This window comes from Mus musculus, chromosome 12 (genome assembly GCF_000001635.26).
Source record: "Mus musculus strain C57BL/6J chromosome 12, GRCm38.p6 C57BL/6J".
Taxonomy (NCBI): Eukaryota; Metazoa; Chordata; class Mammalia; order Rodentia; family Muridae; genus Mus; species Mus musculus.
This window is the reverse complement of record NC_000078.6, coordinates 56,874,272-56,896,813: the sequence shown is the minus strand read 5'-3', so window position 1 is coordinate 56,896,813 and position 22,542 is coordinate 56,874,272. Positions and strand designations below refer to the sequence as shown.

General features: G+C 40.6%; 1 protein-coding gene across 2 annotated transcripts in view; it reads left to right on the top strand.

Annotated features, from left to right (window-relative positions):
• Slc25a21 (solute carrier family 25 (mitochondrial oxodicarboxylate carrier), member 21) overlaps nucleotides 1-22,542 on the top strand; it is a 484,839-nt gene that overhangs the window by 300,659 nt on the left and 161,638 nt on the right. The window lies entirely within an intron of this gene.

The following is a 22,542-nucleotide window of genomic DNA, read 5'->3' as shown; positions in this document are numbered from 1 at the left end:
GATACTGATTTTCAACGTTCTCAGAGATCTAACTAAACTATTCACAAATATCAGTATAGGCAAAAGGTTTAAAATTGCAGTTCCTGTCTTACTTTATTTTGTGTCACCTAAAGTTATTATCTGAGTGTTGAGTCCACAAAGAGCAACCCAGAAGCGCCCATCTTATTGCAGTGATGTAAAAGGAACTACGACCTTCCTTATCTCTTTACAGTGGCCAGTAAGGTAAGTTTATGTCAACTATACTGCAGTGATCTTGAATCTCTTCTTCTTAGACCAGTGGTGATAGTTTTTGCTTATGTTGACATATAGCTATAAAAGCCTTCTCATCACTGGTTCCTCCTCACTATCAGCATGCCATGTCACAAACATGCGTGTCGTCCCATTGTATCCTGAAGGATTCATCATGGCAGGACTCCATGAGAGGATTCCCTAATGCCCCTTCCATGCCAGATGCCAAGAGATGAGAACAGATGCAGAGAGGCAGGTGGTGATGGGAGAGATTAGTGAGGTGCTATCTACGGACATTCCTCAGCTGGTTCACAGCAAACACAACTGACCATGTTTTATATCTTAAGATGATTTTAATATTGCCTTATGCATCATAAGATACCTCTTTTGGTGCCCGGAGAGAGGGCTCAGTTGTTAAGAGAATCAGCTTGTTCTTCCAGTGGACCTCAGCCCCGCTCTCCACACCCACACTGGGAACTTCACAAGAACCTGTACTTCCAGGTCCAGGGAATCCAAACCCTTCTTCTGGCTTCAATGGGCACTTGCCTACCTCTGTCTCTGTCTCTGCCTCTGTCTCTGTGTCTCTGTGTCTCTGCCCCTCTCTCTCTCACACACACACACACGCACACAAACACACCACACACAGTTTTAAGAAGATAGCATACTTACATTTATCAAAAAACTTTAAATACTTCGGAGCTCCACATATATCTCATGTAAACTTTATAACTTGGAAATCTCTTGTACTTCTATACTTGCTATGTGGAAAACAGAGGACTTGTAAGTTATGAAAGAGAATTTACTATAAACCAAATGGGCCTGTACTAACAGAAAGAGCAAAAAGTCAGATTTTATTTGGTTGTAAAAGCAACCCTTCAAAATGGCCAAAATCCCCTAAAAAAAAAAAAAAAAAGAAAAAAAAAAAAAGAAAAGGAAAGAAAAGAAAAGAAAAAGAAAAAGAAAAAAAAAAAAGGAATGTTAGCATAGGAGATTTGTAACATTCCAGACAATCTGATTCAGTTCTGTTTCATAGTTTATTAATCTATTTATATGTGAAAAGGTAATGGATGTTCTGCTTTAAACTACCATCCCAGAATCAGGTATTACGGAAGTCATTACTGAAATAAGCAATGCAATTTGAAATACACAACCTATTTTCCAGGATATAGGACTGCTATTGATTCTGTTCACAAATGTCTTTTGTAAGCGAAAGAAATCTGTTGACCATTTAGGGATAAGAATGGCTTGCCTGCACTTCTACCAAGAGGGGATGAGACGCTGCTCGTAGCCAAGTTCCATTTTGAGGAATTGCATTCCACAAACCCATGCGCTACAAGGAGTTCCATGGAGATTCCACATCCTCTCTCTTGCTCTTGCCCCTTGCAGACGGCTGCTGACAGCTGTTGGACAGCTGAGGCAATTCACCTCCAAAGTTGCATCATTGGGAAAGTGCTTTGGGATCCATTGAGTTGAAAGGTTGTTAATTATGGTGATTTATGACCCTGGAAACCAATCTGGGCCCTGACAGTATGGAGAATATACTTAATGTGTAATTCTTCTCCTGTCCATTGGAAAGTCCCCAAGTACAAGACAAAAAATTATTCTCGTTGGGCCCTATGAACTGGATCCATGGTTGTGTCAAAGAGAATATCACTGACTTTTAGAGTTAGAACAGGAACTTAAGAAAAGAACATCTGGAGGTGTGTGTGTGTGTGAGTGTGTATGTGTGAGTGTGTGTGTGTGTGTGTTTGTGACTGTGTATTTGTATATTTATGTTTGTGTGTGTTTGTAAATGTGTGTGTTTGTGAGTGTGTGTTTGTAAGTGTGTGTGTGTGCTCGTTTGTATGTGCATGTGTGTATGTGTGTGTTTGTTTTTAGTCGTACCTTCAACTATCTCAAGCCGTGATGTTCTTAACCCTGATTCTTCCATTTGCCCACTTCACATCTGTGGTCCCTACAGTATTGGTTCCTCCCCAGTGTGCCCTCCCCCTCACTTGCTGTTTCAGGCTTCATCATCTCTTCTCTGGGGTCTGCCTACTCCTGTTCATCCATGCTTAATGCCAACCCTCCCACTGTTTCCAAGGTATCCCCCCTGGCACAATACATGTTAAAGAGCAGAAAACTGACTCTTTCAATTACTTCCGTGCCTGAAAGTCCCCTCACAGGGCGACCCTTGGGCCTTCTTATGATGACCTTCTTTGCCACATCAGGCCAGTGCACCCTCTGTTACTGCCACAGATGCTGTTTTACCTTTCCTCCAAATGCTGCATCCTCCTCTCAGGTTTGGAAAGCCTTAGAAAATAGAAATCCCCTGATAAAGGGTCCCCTCTGGCTGCCACTGCCCGGCAAACACCCCAGTGCACCTCACATGCACATTTTCTGCCCACTTCTCCCAGACAGAAAAAAGTGATTGTGGCAGTCCTTAAATATATGACATCTGCCATAGTTAGGGTCACTATTGCTGTGAAGAAACCCCATGATCCAAAGCAACTCGGGAAGGAAACAGTTTATTAGGGTTACAGATCCCTAGTCACAGGCCACTGAGGGAAGCCAAGGCAGGAACTCAAACTACAGGAACCTGGTGGCAGGAGCCAATCCAAAGGCCATTAGGAATGCTGTTTACGGGCTGGCTTCTCATGGCTTGCTCAGGCTTCTTTCTTATAGAACCCAAGACAGCCTGCCCAGAAGTGATACTACCCAGAAGGGCAGGGCTCTCCCAAATCAGTCACTAATTTAAAAGGAAAAAAAAATGCCCTACAGGCTTGCTTACAGCCAGATCTTACAGGGGCATTTTCTCAACTGAGGTTCCCTCCTATTGAGCACAACACCCTTCCATTTCAGACCTATTTCCCCAATCGCATTACGCTTTACATAATCTCATTTCTGTTTCCATAGTTTACGAAGTTAATACTGACACTAAACCAATGGCTTGTTAGGTTTTATGTTAAGCCACTGAACAATATACAAATTTATCTAGCAACCAAATATTTTAATAAAAGTATGAATGAGGTAGGAAAGTAGATCAGTTAGTACTGTGCTCACTGCACTAGCAGAATCACCAACCTGGATAAGAGCTTGGGAGGGTGCCATGTTCCCTTAATCCCAGCATTGGGGGAGGGGAGAGAGCTAGGCTAGTCTAATCAGTGATCCCCCCAGGTCCCAGTAGGAGACCCTACCCCCCAAAATTAAGGGGCTATCTCCTGACAAGTGACACATGAAGTTCATATCTACCCTTAAAGTATGTGTTGGGGTGGGGTGGAGGTGGCACACTTCAGGTAAGATTTTGCTACCAGATAGGTTTATGAGAAAAGCACAATTTTTTAAAAATTTGAATTTAGGTATTTTGAGTCTGATACGGCTATGTGCTTTCCTATTTGTGATTTATTCATCTCCTTCCTTCACATGGAAACTCTCAGCAGCAGATTTGTCCTTCACCACCACCGCACCGATGTGTAACACTGTGTGTGAGCTCAAAGTCATTAGTCAAATGGGCAGATGGGCAGATGGACAGATAAATGTGGGAATTAAAAGCTTTCTCATGTGAAAGAGAGTCTGTACCTAGAGACTGTTAGTTAGCATTTCCTGCCTTTATTCTTACCTCAGACTGCGATTCTTATTGGTATACTTGGTTGGATTCTGCCTTGCTCCCTGATATTTTACATACTTAGCAAGTAATGTTTTCATGTAAGAAATTAGGTGTGAATCTGTCGAAGAAAATTAAGATTCAGAGAGTTCACTGAGTTGCAAGGTAGAGTAGTGTGGGTTGGAGGTTATCATTAATTCTTTGCTGGAGTCAAGGACAGAGGGCTAAGGTAAGTCAATGTCCGATCACCATGGTTTAGAAATATATCGCTTCACACTCCACTTTACTACCCACGTCCAGGACTAAACTATAAACTTTTATTTCCCTCAGACAAGCCCCCAAAATATTTATCACATTAAAAATGAATTATCTGTTATACTCCAACCATAAACCAGATAATAAACAGAGGCAGACATTATGACCTCTGAAGAACTGGGAGGTGCCGATGTATGATCATAATATCCTGCCCCATAAATCTCTGAGTTCATATTTGTGCTGAATTAGCAGCCTTACCTACTGAGAAGATGTCTAAATGCACAGCTGTTGTTTTATAAAAATAGGTAGAAACCAGTAACAAGTGTTATTTGTTAGCAGAAGAGATTGGAGGCAAATATGATAATTTGGCAATCAATTCGATTATATTCTTTCATAAGATTTTTTTAAAATCTAAAATAGCTCATCTTGAGGCCCTCCTCAATGTGGAAATATTCTCTGTGTGCCTGAACATACCACTGCCTTTTGCCTTCACGTATTTCATATTCCTAGGCATATGCAAGAATGTCTCTAGCAAGGTTTGACTTACAACCTATCAAAGTCCATATGCTATGTCACCAAGGCATCCTGTCTACTATAATTTTAAATGGATGTCAGGGGTATCACCATGAATTCACATGGAAAAGTTCTACTTGATTTTTTTTTTGCATGCACTCTGAAAATAAGTCAGTTTCAGAAATCTATCTACTCTTATGTTGCTATTGTAAGCAATTAGTTCATTTCTAAAATGTATTCATTTTAGAATCCATTACCACATTACTGAGATATAAGTGATTTAAGAAGTGACATCCACAATTGATGTTCAAAAGTGTGAACTTTTCCAGGGTTAGAATTTGCTAAATCATTGGCTTGTGTTGCCTGTGTATGTCCCTAGTAAGACAGAGAAGACTTTTGGCAGCCCATTTTTATACTATCATGCGATTGCAATAGGTCAAGCCTGACATGGTGTTGAAAGAGCGTTCCTTTTGCAGATAATTAAAGAAATGCAGCACAAAAGCACGCCATCACCTAATAAAAACATCAGCTTGTGAGAAATGTTTACAGCCCTTCTCACAACTCCCCCCACCTTGGATCTGGGCATGTGCAATATTACATTTCACATAGGATGTGGCTTTCGGTGCTCTTGTCTCAGCTATGGGAAGTCTGAGTAAGGAAGCCGTTAGCTGTTGGCCAGTCTCAGGCTCATGGTTTAAAATGACCAGTGTCTGTTACTTCATTACTGAGATGCATCAAGTTTCTTCAGACCGGGAGATGCCATGACCCTCTGTCCAGATCTTCAAATGGTGCTGATGCTTCCCATTAACCCAGAAGCCTTTTATTTACAAGGATCACAGCCTGGGTTCTGCTCACTTGAAGTAACAACGGGTGTTGGGGCAGGAGGGCAGTGAAGGTCTCCTAAGTTCCTCTTCAGTGTCCACCTGACTGGGCAGGTCAACATTTTACCTCCTGCCTCACTAGATAAAATAAAATAGAGATGACTGAGCCCCCAGGAGTCCTGTTTCTCATTTGTCTTGGTCTCTTCTTGGAGCCTCTTTTGAATGCCACAGCCAGCGATACAGGATCTGTGGTTTCCTCCCTCGAATGCTGCTGGCACTGCTTTCCTTCACTTGTCCTGCATGTCTAAGAAAATCCACAGAAAGGAACAGCAGATGGTGCTGAACCACAGGGGTCCCACCAAGAGTGGCAAAGTATCAGACACTTGTCCTCATATTTTTCTAATCACAGAAGAACTGTAAATTACATAGAATAAGTTCTTAAGACATGTTAAAAAAAATCACACCAAAGACAGTGACTAAGCTGACCAATGCTGGTTGACATACTGATAGCATTAATACCAGAAAACATCAGAATTTGTTTCTTTGCCCATCGAGGATCAGCTGAAATTGTCTATCTGCTTAGTGTCACATGCTGAATAAATCACAATGTCACCTATGAAGCAATTTTTTGTTTGTTTGTTTTTGTTTTTTTGGTTTTGTTTTTGTTTTTTGAGACAGAGTTTCTCTGTATAGCCCTGGCTGTCCTGGAACTCACTCTGTAGACCAGGCTGGCCTCGAACTCAGAAATCCGCCTGCCTCTGCCTCCCGAATGCTGGGATTAAAGGCGTGTGCCACCACGCCTGGCTATGAAGCAATTTTTAAAGAAAACTTTTATATTGAACTTGAAAAAATGGCAAAGAACCAACTAATCAAAATCAAATTGTGTGCCCTGAATGCTTACTCCAGAGGGCACCACGCAAGCTTTCAAAGGAAGGAAGCAACCTACAGCCCTAGCCAGCTAAGAAGCCTTTGAACCATCTCAATGACAAAGCATCTGCAATGACCCTAAGGATGCAGGGATGATACACACACCTTGGCAGTAACCAACAGTTCTCTAAGTAGCCTTAAATCTTAATCAACAAGAGAGATACCATGCCTGGTACTGGAAACCAACTCAGGGCTAGTGAAGTTATGGATATTGGAGTAGAACCTATAACCACTACTTTTACAAATCAACACAACTCCTAACTGCATTCTAAACCCAAATCCTTATATACACAGATAAGTGCGGTGCTCACTCCTTGTAAATACCAAGAGTGAATTTATGGGATCTGGTTTTGTTGGAAGATGTTTTGGTTCTTAAAAGAAGTATGCTAGGGCTGGAGAGATGGCTCAGTGGTTAAGATCACTGACTGCTCTGCCAGAAGTCATGAGTTCGAATCTCAGCAACCACATGGTGGCTCACAACCATCTGAAATGAGACCTGATGCTATCTTCTGGTGTGTCTGAAGATAGCTACAGTGCACTTATATATAATTAATTAATTAATTAAAAAAGAAGTATACTAAAGTACTTAAGCATGGGATGTAATTTGCCAAAAATATGTTATAGACCTATAACTATAGACCTATATCTATACAAAAAGACAGACAGACAGACACACACACACACACACACAGAGAGGAAGGAAAAGAGAGAGAAGGGATAATAGTATTGGGAAAATGTTAAAAATTGGTGACTCTAGATAAATAAGTTTTATATATGAGACATAACATTTATCTCTATAGGACTGTTTTAACAACTACAAATTATGTAAGTTAGGTGAATATCCTTATAAGCTTAGTGATAGCTGCTGCTGCCGCCAGTCATACATGCAGTGAGTTATTGATGAGCCATTCCTTCCTTGGGTCAACTACAGAATTTCAATAATATTATATTTGATAATGATTTTTAAACTAATAATATCTGTTCAGTATTAAACCAAGCTCCAGTCCCCATGATACCACAAAAAATCCTCTGGCAGTTTCTTCTTGCTCACTTTTCTGGGGTCAAGCTTCTCTGAGTAAGACTGGGATGTCCAGGTACCTCCAACTCCCAAACCCATATCCTCCAGCCTCCCCAGGTAGGGGCCTCCAGTCTGCAGCAGCACAGTGGGTGTTCTAAGTAGGGTCTCTCTGTGATTTGCTGTGTCTTTTTCTCAGCTTTCAGATTTGTCCCACTTTAACCTTTTCCTAAGTGACTATACTGAAAGCTAAGGCTTCCTCCTCCCCTTATCCTATCTTCTACTCAAACCTCCCTCATGAGTGCTGACATAAGTTAAGGAGCATGCGCAGCTGGGAAGAATCAGGATTCCCTTCCTTCTAAACCCAGAGCTTAGACCTGCAGCGTCATCGGAGGCCTACCCCTCTAGTTCTGCCTTTCCTATCCTCTATGGCTATCATCCCTTTAAGTGATGGCATTTGGTGATGTGCAGTGGCTGCAAGAACTCCACCTATATATCTAGGTTTCCAAAAGAAAACAGAAGGAAGGCAGAAAAGACAAAGGTAACAGGTTCCCCAAGCGCATGACCTGTCCTAAGGGGAGCTCCTCTAATCATTTCTGGGTAAAAAAAGAATCTACCTTGTCTGTAGATACACTGTTGGCCTAAACAACATGAAGTAAATCATTAGAAAGAAAAGGAATACCGCTGTGTATTGATACAGAACTAAAAATCTGTGTGACAACATGTCAGTGTGTGGAGTCACATGTTTGTTCCGTGTAGACTCTGAGAGAGAAAATATAATCTCTCTCTACAGCACCTTACCCACAGTGGGCTTACAATTTGCTTTAAGGAGACAAAATATGTGTAAAGAAAACCTATAGAGAAGAGAGTTTGGTACTAATATAAATGGACCTCAGAGAAAGGAGAGAACAAAGTTCTCAGACTAGTTTTCTGGTTTTGTAGATTTCAATCAAAGTGTTCAGTAGAGAATTTTCCAAAGGAAAGAAACTGAACAAATAAAGCAGAAAGGAGGGACCTGAACAGACAGGGCAGTGTGAGGTGATCACCAGGGCTCATTTACCTAGGCGCAGTCTGCTGTGACAGGTGGATAGAGGTGGGTGCTGGAGGATAGTGGACCCCTGGCGCGTCTGGCTCTGGTAGAGTTAGACATAAGAGAACCACTGTGGGTTCTTGACCAGGTATCAGTAGGTGAAAGTCACATTCAAGGTAGAAAACATCAAAAAGGTTAAAGCTACTTAATAAAGATAGTTGTAAATTAACATATGCCTCACACGGGAAAATCTGTGTAAATTCAAATGGAATGGGAAATCTGAAAGCCGCTGCCAGGGGAAATCTGTGGGAAACGCTCAGAAAACTAGGTCTCTTCTCAGTCACGCTGAAGGCTTGACTCCCACAGCCTCACCTTGGTGATAGCCTAGGTAGTAACTTAATAGAGATAATTTTATTTTAAAAACCCACTGTGCTTTGGATAAAGGGGAGTGGACAGAATGTCCCTCCCCTAACCAAGAAGCTATTTTCAATCATGACTGGAGGGACAGGGAAAATACGTTTTCTTGAGCGATGTGACCCTGGGTATATTAACTAAACACATCCCAGGTCAGGCCCTTTGTTGGTGTGGTTTTATTTTGTTTGTGGCTTTCTTTCTTCTTCCTCTTTTTTTTTTTTTTTAAGAAAGATAAAATACTTGAAATGGGGGGTCTAGGAGGAGTTGGGGAAGGAAAAATACTAATTTTTGTATAAAATATATTGTATGAAAACAACAGAAGTGTGTATTAGAAACCCCTCTGTGCCTTTACTGCTGTTCACTTCTCTCCTGAGGTGTGACCGTGAAGGCTGTCAAGGAGCATTTGTGGCGCTAGTCCTGTGCCGCCCACTTCCTTCTGGAAGCCTGCCTTTGTGCCTTTGTGCCTTTGTGCCTTTGTGCCTTTGTGCCTTTGTACCTTTGTGCCTTTGTGCCTTTGTGCCTTTGTGCTGCTCTGGAAGGGCTGAGGGTGGGATACTTTCTGCTCTTCTTGTCACTGTCTGGCTGTCATCTTCTGGAAGTCACATCCGTCTCTCCATCCGCATCTCCAGGACACAGGTGTTCCTCCCTGTTGGAGACCCTTCTCCTGGTGGTCCTTGTCCCCTGTTGGCAGGATTTAATACCAAATGCAGGGATCATCTTCACACTGATGAATTTAGCTTTTGGAGCCAAAGGTGTCACTTAGTGCTAGAGGGTGGCATTTTACAAATTGAACTACATAAACATTAATTTGGTCCCCCCCTTGTCAGTTTTTAGGTTATGAAGATGGTTGTCAAAGTCGAGTGGACGCCACAGTGTGCTGCTAGTGTTGGAGATCTCAAAGGTTTCTCCAATTGTAGAAATGGGAACATTACTTGTGTCTGAATTTTGGTTTGAGAGATAAGTGTTTATGAGTCAAGTATAAGGCTTTGTAATGCAACTCGTTTTGTATAATTTTAACCAAGAGCCCCTTCATGTTTAACTGTAAATGCATTTTAATTAAGGTTAATAACTGTCATATGGAAAATGGTAAATAATCATGAGGAAGCGACCGTGGATAAACTTCCAGTGAGTACTTTAAAAGAAACACCAAGTGAAAATCTACTAAACACAGTATTTACAGTAATTATGTAGATTAAAGAACGTCGCTCAGCTGAGTGCTTTTTGGCAGGTTAGAATGCACGCTGCACCTGAAGTGGAGCAAGGAAATGCTGCAAACACTGTAACCATTAGGAGCCTAGTGACTGGTTAGTGTACTTAACTAATTAAAACGTCTACTGAGATGGAAAGACGTGTCTCTGCTGACTTCTACTAAGACGTTCTGGAAACCCACATTCTGCATCATCGCCGTGTCACATGACCGTTGGCTGGCGCACAAATTATCTTATGATAGTGTACAAAGGCTTTTATGTAAAGCCATGTAAATCTTCTCTCAGGACGATTTTCTCATAACTTCCAATCTCTCTGAAATAAAAATGTTCATGTCTCTTAAACTGACTTCCTGTGGACCTCGACCACGTTTCTAAGATATGGGACTTTTCCTACACCTTGATTTGAACACCTTAGACCTCAGCAGGCTGCAGCATGTCAGGAAGAGACCAAGCTAGCCGAGCATTGTAAATCCACACAGCAGTGCTTTTCAGTTAGCAAAAGATGAGGAAGCTTGACATACATCTGGGATTCTCTGTTCATCAGATGAACTTTCTGTTGGGAAGCTTCGCCTAGAGGCAGAGCTGGGTGAGGACCCTGAGACTTGTACACACTACCCATGACTAGTCATCTTTAGTCCCTGCATCCTACCTCCTGACTATGGCTGTGATCGGCCACCCGCAGGGAAAGCTGCAACAGCAGCAGACCTCAGTCATTCCTCTTGGCCCTGGAATGGTGATGTGATTCGTGGAGGCCGTCTGCAGGCCCTGCTGTCCTGGGACAGAGTAGTGGAGGTAGCAGTGGAGAGTGGATCTTTGGACTGGAGAATTAGTTCACAAGGAAAAGCACTGGGACAAGATGGCAGGGAATCAACGTGAAATCATAGAACCCGAAAAATTTCCAGTGCAGTAAGGCCAACCCCAGCTCTGGAAGACTAGAACAGTGTGGACAGAGTCTCTAATAGACCTAACAGACAAAGGAGCAACCGATCCAGGGAATCTACACCACTGCAAGCTCTCTAATCAAGTCGGTCTGACAGGGTAATCCCTGGGCCCAACAACACTCAACTCACTAGCCTTTCTGCACACACTGGATGAGCCTCTAGCACCCTCAATGACGTCACCAGGCTTGTAACCTCACTGCCACCAGACATCTCACCTTGTATTCTCACAGCTTCTGCACTACCTTCGCTTTCTCTCAACACTAACCTGCCCAGGCGGTCACTTCCCAGTGTCAGATGAGACACCCCCACTCTTCTTGGGTTTAGATGGCTGTGTGGCGCATATGCTTCATCTCTTCAGAACAGCTGCCCTTCAGAACACTCTTCCTAGGCTTCCCCTGCCTTCTGATGTCACATGACTTCCCCTGGACTTGCTTAACCAGCCATTTCAGTCACATATAACCCTAAGTTCCATGCCACGGTCTCTGGCCTCACTACAACTTGGCAAACTTCAATTATTATTTTTATTTTTGAAGACCCACTTTACTTCCTCTGCAAGCTCTCTCCTGGCTGGACCCTGCTTCATGGTTCTCCAGAAACATATCGTCCATCACTCTACAAATGGACTTATTTTGTTATGTCCTAATGTGACCTCTTTCAAAAGTCCGCTGTACTGACATAACCTGAGTCTTCGCTTGTCTTTTTAAATTCGACTTTTCTTTTAGAAAGAAAAGAAAAATCAATGGAAGGAAATTGAAGATCCAGGAAAAGATCCACACACCTATAGATACCTATTTTTTTGACAAAGATGCCAAAAATACACAGTGGAAAAAGTATCTTCAATGAGGGATGCTGCTTGGATTAGATGGCTGTATATAGAGGAATGTATGTAGACCCTACTTATCACCATACATAAAACTCAACTCCAAAGGCATCAAAGACCACACCATAAAACCAGATCACTGAATCTGATAGAAGAGAAAATGGAGAATAGCCTTTAACTCATTGGCACAGCAAAGGACTTTCTAAGTAGAACACGGTTGGCACAGGCACTAAGATCAACTTAATAAATTGGACCTCATAAAACTGAAAAGCTCCTGCATAGCGAAAGATACGTTTATGCAGGCAAAGCATCAGCCTACAAAATTGGGAAATATTTTTATTATAATCCAATGCAGAATTAGTATCTAAAATATATGAAAAACTTTTAAAAATTAGATATTAAAAATCAAATAACCCAGTTAAAAATGGTATACACAACTAAGCAATGCGTTCTCAAATGATGGGACACAAATGGCTCATAAACACTTAAAGAAGTGCTCAATATCCTTAGTCATTAGGGAAACGCAAGTTAAAATAAAGTACTTTGAGATTTCATTTTACACCAGTCAACATGGCCAAGATCAATAAAATAAATGACAGCTCATGTTGGTAAGGGTATAGGGAAAGAACACTTATTCATTTCTGCTGGGAGAACAAATCAGTGGGGCAGTTACTATATTCAGCTATATCACTCTTAGGCATGTAACCAAAGGACTCTACATCGTACTACAGGGATACTTGTCCTTGGTACTGTTGCCCTATTCGTAATAGCTAGAAATTGGAAATATTCGAAATGCCCACCAACTGATGAATTGTTAATAAAAGTTGTGATACATTTACATGATGGAATATTATTCAGTTGTTAAAAAATATTATGAGATTTACAAGTAAATGGGTGGAGCTAGAAAAAAAATCATCCTAAGGTAACCCAGACCTCAAAAGACAAACATTGTATGTTTCCTATCATCTGTGGAGGTTAGCTTTTAAGCCCTTAGAATACATGCTACAAGTGGAATAACCACAAGGGTTAGGTGCCTAGTAAGGTCCTAAGGCAAAGGAAGGGACCTACCAAGGAAGGAGAAGTAGAGCACATTGTAATGGAGAGACAGGGAGGGAGCCTGGAGTAGGTGGATTAAATGAGGTGAGGAACAGAAGAGGAAGGGGGGGACGTAGGGAAGGACACTAAAGTCCACTTGAAGGGCCATATGGGAACCTATTACTATAGAAGCTTCCATGTATGTGTGTGTGTCTGTGTGTGTGTGTGTGTGTGTGTGTGCGCACGCGTGCACACACAAGTGTGAAATAAATCTAAATGGTATCATCAAGTGTTGGAGGAGACAAGGCTCCAATTAGACATCTCTCATTACCAAGTGAAATTTTCAGTGGTAGCAATGGGCTTCACCTAGTTGGTTGATTCAGTGCCCAAAGGTCTAAAAAATCTCTGAACATGTTAGGCTATTGCCAAGGCTATTGGCTATTTTCCACGAACTGATGGTAAGACCTTATTGATGAAGACAACATTAACAGATCTCGTTGAACGTGAAGAAGTCAACCTGGAGGCTTCAGCCCCACTAACTAACATCCGTGTTACTGGAAAGTAGTCTTCATACTACTATAGAAGAAAGGTGGCAACCTTTCCAGGTATAAGCCCGTATCCTATCATGGCAACCTGCCTGCAAAATACGCTGGTGTAACAGTGGCACAAACGTCGAAAGAGTAACCACCTCTCTGTGATTGTATTTAGTACACTCTCCACAAGATGGAAGCCATGCCTGACCCTGCTCAGGTGAACAAGAACCTGAGACCAGATAGGCCATGACCTAGGAGAAAAACAGATACTCCTGTTCTGCTAAAGGAACATAGCAATCAAATGATTTCCAATGACATTTACTATTCTCATCGATTAGTGTAGCACGCAGCCATCATTACAGAACCCTTTCTTGTAGTCTATGTGAATTAGCATACCCACAACTAGACAGTATATTAAGAGTGAGATTTTGGGGCCCTCCATCCTAATTGAGATACCTTAATCCAATCCCTCCCCTCAGGGATCATGAAACTATGTTGAAGAGGAGGCAGAAAGATTCTAGGAGGAGAGGGGGTGGATAACTCCTAGACAACAGTGTCTTCTAGACACAACAGGTGTGATACACACAGGAATTCACAGAGACTAAGTTAATATGCAGAGGACCTACACATGGTCAAGCTGACAGGGTCACAGCCCTAAGAGGGAGAAGCTGACATGAGCTCCCATCTTAACTCTAGTTGGCCAACACAAAATGAACTCAATGGTAGTTGTGTAGACTTTTTGTCTCATTTTGTTTTGTTTTGTTTTGTTTTGTTTTGTTGTCTTTGTCTTACTGGTCCTTTTCTTGTATATTATGGCTTCTTGATTTTGTGGTTTTGGTGAGTTCCATATTTTTGGGTTTTTGGGGGGGAGCGGTTTGTTGTTATTTTGCTTGCTTATTTGTGTTTTTTATAGCTAGAAAGAAAGGGCTTGGATTAGGATGGTGGAATGACCTGGAGAGAGTTCAGGGAGGAGAAAGCAGGATCAAAATATAGTGTATGTACTTTTTCTCAATTAAAAGAATTAAAATATATTTTATTTTATAATCTAAAGTTTTTAAATATCATATGTAATTACTTTACTTCTCTAATTACTACTTCCTTTCTCCCTCTCTAGCTCTGCCAGTGTCCCTGGGATCATCTCAAAACTTTAACCTCTTTATTATTATTATTATTATTATTATTATTATTTATAATAGCAGTGTTGCTCATATGTATCTGTGCTTAGATCTGACCATGTAGATAACCTATCAGGGATCACCCCTAGAGGAAACTGATTCTCCCTACTTCAGAAGCCATTTATTGCCTGAAGCTCTTCATGTAGTGATGTGACTAGCTTTTTTTAAATTTTTGAAGCATTATTCGTTTATGTATGTGAGTACACTGTCACTTCAGACACCAGAAGAGGACATCAGATCCCATTACAGATGGTTGTGAGCCACCATGTAGTTGCTAGGAATTGAACTCAGAACCTCTGGAATAGCAGCTCAGCTAACTAGATTTTTTAGTGCTGGAAAGTTCTATGCAACCAGAGGACAAAAATAATCATCAGATATGAATGCTGTGAGCCACCAGAATGGCTGGCTGGTCATCAAGACAAATGCACAGGTGCAATGGTGACATGGCTGTCTGAATAACCAACCACTTTCTGATTGGATTGTAGAGCCAGGGGCTATAAATAAATACAAGGCAGGGTGACTATTCATAGGAAGTAGCATGTCCGTGACACCATGCACAAAACCTGCCAAGCCTAAACCAGATCAAATCCTAGGAATCCTCTGGGAGTTGGGTGTGAAGCCCCAGGCCTAGCTCAGGAGCTATGGGCAACTTACAGTGTCTGGAAGAGGAAGAGTCAGTTTTCTCTAAAATATAGCCCTTAGCAAGCCAACCCCAATCCAGCAGAAGACCACATCTAAGATTATTTGAGAAGAACAAAACTGGTCTTGATGGATTTTAAAAAATAGACACAAAATTGGATGTGTAGGGATGAGGGTAGATCTGGGAAGAGTTGTGTGAAAGCAATAAATATGATCAAAACATGAAGTTCTCAAATCACTAATAAAAATAAACAAAAACATTCTTGTTTCTCACATTTTAAGGCAAAAATATATTTTGTGTTAATTTTTCTCATTATAGAGTATCCACTTTTATAAAGATAACCACACTTACTGCACACACACACATATATGTATATATATATATATATATTCTCTTGACACCCATTCAGTTCTTAACTCAGATTCCGGATGCCCACATCCATGGTTCTCCTCAAACTCCCTTCTCCAGTGCAGATGTATATGGTGCTTCAGTGTTGGAAGCCCAGAAATCGATGGAGACATCCATCCTTGACCATGGCCCTGTGAAGTACTCTATATTCCCTATATCGTGTTTCATGGGAGCTTCCAACACATTTGTGTTTGAGAGTTACAGGCTCTGTTAGTCAAAGAACAAACATGAAGTATAACATTATCATGGATCCAATTCTGCAATCTTCATGCTGACAAGAAAGTGAACTTTTAGCAGCATTATTTATGTTCTTAATAAGAGCAATTTTTTTTACAGAGATGTAGTGATCTATACAATAAGATCACTATTTTGTATAAGATTGTGCTTTGTACCAAAAAATATCAATGAAGCCCTAAATATTATTAATCGCCCAGTTGTAGTTTAGTAACAAATAAGAAATGTAGCAGCTCTTACTTTGAATGCAGTTATCGCATTCAGTGACAGAGTAGGTTCTTTTTGTTTGTTTGGTTGGTTGGTTGGTTTTGGTTTTGGTTTTGGTTTTGGTTTTGGTTTTGGTTTTTGGATTTTGGTTTTTGGTTTTTGGTTTTTGGTTTTTGGTTTTTTGGTTTTTTGTGTTTTTTCGAGACAGGGTTTCTCTGTATAGCTCTGGCTGTCCTGGAACTCACTCTGTAGACCAGACTGGCCTCCAACTCAGAAATCCACCTGAGTGCTGGGATTAAAGACGTGCACCACCACACCCGGCTACAGAGTAGGTTCTTAATAAGAACATTCTTAATCTATAGTAAACATTCATAAGTTATAACTTCCTGGCTTACAGGAATCACATATTCTGCATACCCCTTAGATTGTTCTGCTCTGTTCATTGGATAGTGTCAGAAAACTGCAATAAAATGTAGAAATTGCTTAGTCCACTTGGAAAGTAGTCACTGAGTGTCTAGTCTGAGAAGACATTAGAGGGACTCAAAAGTAAGATATCATGAACTCCTTGCCCTAAGGAAGTATAGCCAAGTAGAACTAAGATACCTAAGTAGCAGAACACAGACCACGGTGAGTACAGTTCAGAGAAGGGAGAGCCACTCCACAGGAAGAGCAAGCTTCCTTGCAAAATCCAGCCCAGTAAGGTAGAGGAAAGCACAAATTTTGACATCTATGAATAGCTCCATTATTTGACAAAATATCTGTTCATGTTATGTGCATCAGGAATCTCTCTGGACATGTTGCAATTCATTTTAAAAAATTATTGATGATATTCTGATCCGTGTAAGTTTGCTTCTAAAATATCTTTCCCATGTTTACTGTTTCTGTTAAGACTTTCCTACCTTTCAGCTTTGTGTCCAGTTAGTCTTTATGGCCTTGGGATGTTTTCTGCAGGGAGGCAGGGCCCTGTGGAGACAAACTGCCTTGTGTTTCCCAGTGGGAGGTCCGGCTCTTGCAGACAAGTTTAATAGACACTCATGCACCAAGAAGATCTTATCTCCTGTCCTATTGATTTGGGGTCACTTGCTGGCTCACTTTATATTGGGAGGTGGGGGAGAGAAGGAATAATTTGTTAATGTCTCCTAGAATGAACTTGGTCAGGAAGGGAAGTGTACCTACTTTATAATAACACAAGTGTTTCCTTGCTAATCCCTTGGCAGGTTCATTATCTTCGAAGCCCCGGGCAATGGTTAGCCTATCAAGAAAGGGAAATTTAACCCTCAGCATGAAATTAATCCTCAAAGACTTATGCTTGCTCAGTCTAGAAATAAATACATTTTAAGTGATTTTATAATCCCTGACTCTTTCTTTACGTGGAGGTGCTAAATTGTTATCGAGACATTGTAGCCCACGCTAGGAAATTGATTTTTGTTTGCTTAAGAAGACTGAACAAATCTATAAGAATGGAGGCTGATTTTCTTCCAGTTCCTCCTTACATAAAGTTGTAAGCCTGATGTGTTAGGATCTGGCTATCTCTTGAGTATTAGCAAGGTGATCATGTCTGTTCTGTGTTTTGCCCAATATGTATGGTAAAAACATTAAAAAAAAATCACTTGTCACAGAAGCTCTTTGGTACAGCTAATACACATGCACACTTGCACACACACACACACACACACACACACACACACACACGCCCCATGAAATGCTGTAAGAACGTCAAGTGAGTGGGGATGTTTTTGAGTGACAGGACCTTTACCAGGGTTTTAAGAGCATCAGGAAGTGTGGCTGATCCCGTTCCTCTTCATCAGGCATGGCTTTGTTCTTAGCCTTCCTTTACCTTTTCCTTCCAAGCTGGATGGGCAGTTAAGGATGGAGAAGGAGGGAAAGTTTGCAATTAGAAGATGATGGCACCGAGCTCTTGTTTACTGAGAAATAAAGATACCGTGCAAAATGTTCCTATTTTCATAGTAATCCACAATACAATCCTGAAAAGGCTAAAAATACAAAAAAAAAAAAAAAAACCTGGTTAAACCTTGCCCATTTGAAATTTAACACCCACCCCCTAAACACACACAACCATGAGAGATGGTTGCAAAGCAGCTTCTTGCATTTTAGGGCAGTAATGGTCGTTGTTGGGCTGTAAGACTTACTGCTCACTGCACTTTAGGTTGCTGTTAGTTCTCTCTATGCTCCCCTTGTGAACTGATCCATACCTCCCCAATAATACTTTAAAACACAAGCACAGAGAGCTGGAAAGAGGGCTCAGGAATTAAGAGCAATGGCTGCTCTTCCAGAACCTTGGAGTTTGATCCTGGCACTCACACAGCAATGCACAACCAACTGCAATTGCAGCTCCAGGGAATCTGACGTCCTCTTCTGGCTCCCGGGGGCACTGCACACATGTGTGTACACACATACATGTAGGTAAAACACCCATATGCATCACTTTTTAATAAAATAAATAAAGATAAATATGAAATGAGAACAAATTGAACAGTGGGAACTATTGACTTCTTTATTTCTAGATATTGGAAAAAAAAGGTCTTTTCCAAATGTAGAAGGTTTGTCTAGTTTTCTGTTTTGATTCAGCAAATACACTTTTCTTGGCAGTCAAATTCCATTCCATTCTCTATATCACACAGTTGTGAAAAGATCTGTTTAGAATACAAAGCTTACCCTGTAAAGGAAGTGGGACCTACAGGGGTCCTTGCCTTAGCTCACCCCTTGTCAAATTTGCACTCCAGAGTTTTTGCTCTTTCATGCCTGACTGACCAGTTGTAACTGGCTTGCTTTGTTCCGATTGTTTCCTTTCGGTTGGCATAGCTGTCCCTTTTGGTTGGCACTCAGGAGCCATTCCTGCTACTGTGAGGAAATGGAATTGGTCTAGCAGTCTCCCCTCCCTAGAGTCAGTTTTGATGGAAGGCAATGCCCTCTCCTAAGTAAATAGAAGTCGCCTGTGTAATAGTTGATGCTCCTCCCTGTCTAACAGGTAGGAACTTCAGTTTTCCTCTACATGTGACTGTTTTCTTAAACTTTTTAGAATGTCTCGCCTAAGCTTTCAAAAGCATAAATCTCATGCTTAAAGAAAAGGTGTCAGCCACCACTGCATTTGTGTGTCTACTCTAAAGTATGCTCCGTGCAGTCTTCTGTTGGTGGGAAACCTTGCCCACAGCTCCAGAGCTGCCTCCTGCCACACCAAGCTCACCCCTTCACATACTGCCCCCATCTCATCTACCTTCCAGCCCATCAGTTTGGCTTGTATATATTATCTCCTGTATGTGTTTATTTCTTTTCTGTATACATGTATAAAATTATTTTAGTGGTTTTGTAGATTTACTTTGAATTCTCTTCTCATTGCCTCTGCTTTTTAAAAGTACTTCAATTTACTATCTGGGGATACTAGTACATAGTTTGTTATACACTTTATAGATACACTGAAAATTTAACTTTAATAAACATGTACAAAAGGTTTTTTTAATGAAATGGCTTTATTTTTCAATTTGAAGCAATGTGAAATTATTCAAACATTTACTAAATGAACACTGACTTTAGAAATTGAAAGTAGGCCCTCATAAAATGTTCTTTATTGTTTAATCACACACAAAATAAGAGGTAGACTCCACTTTGTTTTCTGATATTTGTTTAGACATCGTAAAGCCTGCCACAAGACGTCCCTTTGAAGTAACGGTTTTCACAAGGGTTGAAACAGTCATTTATAGTGTTTAAAAAATAATCTTAAAAAGGCATAAAGTTGCAAACAGGTAGTAAAAATTTGTTGCAAAGTATGTTCTTTTGAGTGCCCTAGAACGTCCCACTGTGGGCATTTCTTTACAGTTTTGTTTTTTGTTTTTAATTACTTCCAAATTGTCCACCTTCAGAAAAGCATGAAAGGTGTAATAATTGTGCATTGGCTCCATTAAGTTAATACAGAATATTATGGAAAATGGTTTTCACTCTTGAAAATCCCCCTTCAACTATAAAAGTGCAAATGAGATTGTCCCTGCTGACTTAGGCAGACCCGTGAGCCTCAAAGCAATTGGATATTTATAAGAAAATTCCAGACATAGCCGTGCCGCTGTGATCCACGTGACCCAAACACTCCAGGTTTTGTCTCTTGTACTGTCTGAGGAAAAACAAAAGAGACATACAATCTCTATAGGAGGAAGTCAAATCAGTGCTGTGGCTTGTTATGGTGAATCATACGGGCCGTTTTATAGAATCACTGGGTTTATTTAGAGGAGAGTGCCTTCTGCCATGTCACGGTGTTGTCTCTAACAACTGCAGCTATTTGCCCTGGATTCTCAGAAACTGACCCTCCCCGTGGTCCTGGAAGGGATTTAGTTTTCTACGTCCACTGCATGTTTACCAAACTAACAAAAACACTGGGACGGAAGGAAAGCATATCTGCGTATTGATCTCTGATTCTGAATTGGAGCAATTGTTGCTGCTGTCTTTAACTGTAGCTCACATGGCTGGAAGGAAAGGACTATGGTGTAATTAAGAGTCATTTCAATTCTCCTAATTTGATTGGGAATCTAATTTAGTAGATTACTTTTGGGTTTTTCAGGAAACATTTTGCCAGCCTTATAGGCACTGCACCTTCATGCCAAGGTTGAGACATCTCATAAAGATTTGTCTGAAGAATACCAGCGGGGCCACGTGGATCTTTTCAGCTCAGAGCTGGCCTCATAAAATTATCTCGTTGTAGAACCTTTTTATTTCAAACCTATATAAATGACTCAAGTAGTGAAGGGACTTTACAATTAGTAACGTCAAGTTTCTGTGAGGAGAGTAGAATTTAGAAAGTCAGGGTTGAATTTTGATATTTTCTTAACATACCTATTCCATGTTCCATGATGTCACCTCACCTACTGATAAGAATATATATATATACTGATAAGAATATATAATACACACACACACACACACATATATATATACATATATATATATATATTCAGGAATAGCTCTTTGGCCTTTAAAGTAAAAAGTTCCAAGAAATATATAATATGATCTAGACATATATAATTAATACATTTAGAAGTACCTATGTTTAAAAACATAGTACCATTTTTGGTAATCTAAAATAAAAGCAAGAAGTAGTTCTCAAAAAACAATGAAACTATATTTATTGGAAATTTTTCTACCTTTCTTACATTTAAATATAAATTAATTAAATAAAATGAAGTCAATTCATCTCCTTGGCTGCACCTTTGAGCTGCGTGGTCACCACAACAATTTAAGGTAGACATTTTAGGTTTTAAGTGAATTTTATTCAAAACTGATATATTTTAATGTCTTCTTATAGTATATGCTCATTTTTAAAGGAAAAATAAAAAACAAAGACAAATACCTTTCTAAGTCTCAAATCTAAAGAAAGAAACTTGCATAAATAAAATGTTTTTCTGCTGGACTGATCTTTCTGTTTTAACTATGCATGTGTGTGCTATGTATGGATATGGGATGGGGGGGGGGAATTGAAATCGCTTGACCAGCTCTGACTTTTAGAAGTTAATAAGAACTTCTCAATTTGTATTAACATGTAAAGACTTAGAGTCCAAAAACCGTTATACTGAGAATATGTGTTCTTCAACACACATAATGTGCTTTCTGAGGTAAAGAAGACCACGAGACAGGAATGTGAGGACAGACAGCAGCAAGCAGGTAGTGGAAGAGGCATAAAAAGGACAATTTTCCAAGAAAATGTGAGCTTATTCTATGTAATGTCCTGTTTTAAGATGCCTAGACATACTTTCCTGCCCCTGATGGTATCCCCTTACCTAGTGGTTCTCAACTTCCCTAATGCTGTGATCAATTACTTCAGTTCCTCATGCTGTGGTAACCCCCAACCATAAATTTATTTTGTTGCTACTCATAATTGTAATGTTGTTACTGTTATAAATCGTAATGTAAATATCTGACATACAGGATATCTGATATGTGACCTCCAAAGAGGTTTGAGAACTGCTGCCCTAAGCAGTTCCATGTTAGAATGCTTACCAAAGACTTAGCCTGAAGTTTTAATTATAATATGACCTTGCAGTAACCAACACAAAAGTTGTGGTGCCCTCAGATTCTGATGATGTGAACAGAATTTATATATGAATTAATTGCAATGCTATGGGCAAAGAGTAAGGAAACACTAGGAATAATGCAACCCTCAGGGACAGCGACAGGAGCTAAACTGTCATTACCTCTAAACCCAAAGGTATGCATGTAGAGAAAGGGGACAGGTGCCCCAAAGATGCAAGTCTCAGAGACAGCTCCTCGGCAGGAGCATGAATTTCTGTTGGCAGGGACAGCAGACCTGGGGAAGTATCACCGTAAGGAACCCTCCTTCCTTCTCCCTCCTGTCACCTGTCACAGTTCCTCATTGAGCAAGTCTAGCTGGAAGACAGATAACATAGGAGACTTAGGACAACCAATTCTAATAACCTTGTAGACCTGGGGAAGCAGAGATAGATACTTACCACCTAGTGTGGCAAGAAAAAGAACACAGGGGTACATGCTAGGCAATCATCAGAGCATACCAGCTTCAGTGTTGTGAAGAGGCTG